Below are 931 nucleotides of genomic sequence, written 5' to 3' on the forward strand. Positions count from 1 at the left end.
ACAGTGCCCGCCCTGCAGGAAGACTGTCTGGAGCCCCAAGTGAAGGTGGGTGAAGGTGCTGGTGTACTGGGAGCCCAGCCCACGGAGGGCCACAGACCTGTGAGGTCCCCATGTCTCACCCCTCCTCCTTTTTTTTCTCTTCCCTGACTGAGACTTTTCTCTGTGTCCTTCCATTACACCTGGCAGTGCATGGGCACAGAAGTCTGGATAAGATGATGAGAAATTGGATTTCATCAGAAGCAACTCTAGGCTTCAATAATAACAGATACCATGTATTGAGCACCTACTATGTGCTACTCACTGTCCCTCATATGTTATCTCATTTAATCTTTTAAACCTTCCTTGTCCAATATGGTAGCTACTAACCATATGTGACTATCGAGCACTTGAAAAGTACCTAGGGCAGCTGAGGAACTAAATTGTTTATTTAATTTTATTTTAAATTTAAAAACTGGTATTCAGTTGAGTTATTAGAAACTTTTTTTTTTTTTATTCAATCCCTGTAGGGACCATCAAAAATTGCCAATGCCAACTATATTGCAAGTCATCATGGTGGGGTATTGGGAAAAGTTTTCAATTAGCAATAATCACGCCTCGGATAACCCTCATTGGCTACGATACTGCTGACACTGCGCAAAGCTTAGAAAACTTTTTAAGTATGTTTGGAACAACTTGAGTATGTGAATCTACTGTTTCAACTATGAATTTTGTGGAAGCGTAAACTGCAGATCAAGTCTGTCCAGTAAAAATTTAGTGTTCAAATTTCGATGTGCTGTAAGTGTAAAATCCACACCAATTTCAAAGACTTAGCATAAAAAAGAGAATACAAAATATCTCATTCATAATATTTATATTGATTAATGCTGACATGACAATATTTTGGGTATATTGGGTTAAATAAAACATTTATTAAAATTAATTTTATCTTTTT

General features: G+C 37.7%; 1 non-coding gene across 1 annotated transcript; it reads right to left on the reverse strand.

Annotated features, from left to right (window-relative positions):
• Positions 1 to 497: 497 nt before the first annotated feature.
• LOC123633604 lies at positions 498 to 641 on the reverse strand. Its single transcript, XR_006733637.1, has one exon. It is a non-coding gene; the product is annotated as a U4 spliceosomal RNA (small nuclear RNA).
• Positions 642 to 931: the final 290 nt, after the last annotated feature.

Source organism: Lemur catta, chromosome 2 (genome assembly GCF_020740605.2).
Source record: "Lemur catta isolate mLemCat1 chromosome 2, mLemCat1.pri, whole genome shotgun sequence".
Classification (NCBI taxonomy): domain Eukaryota; kingdom Metazoa; phylum Chordata; class Mammalia; order Primates; family Lemuridae; genus Lemur; species Lemur catta.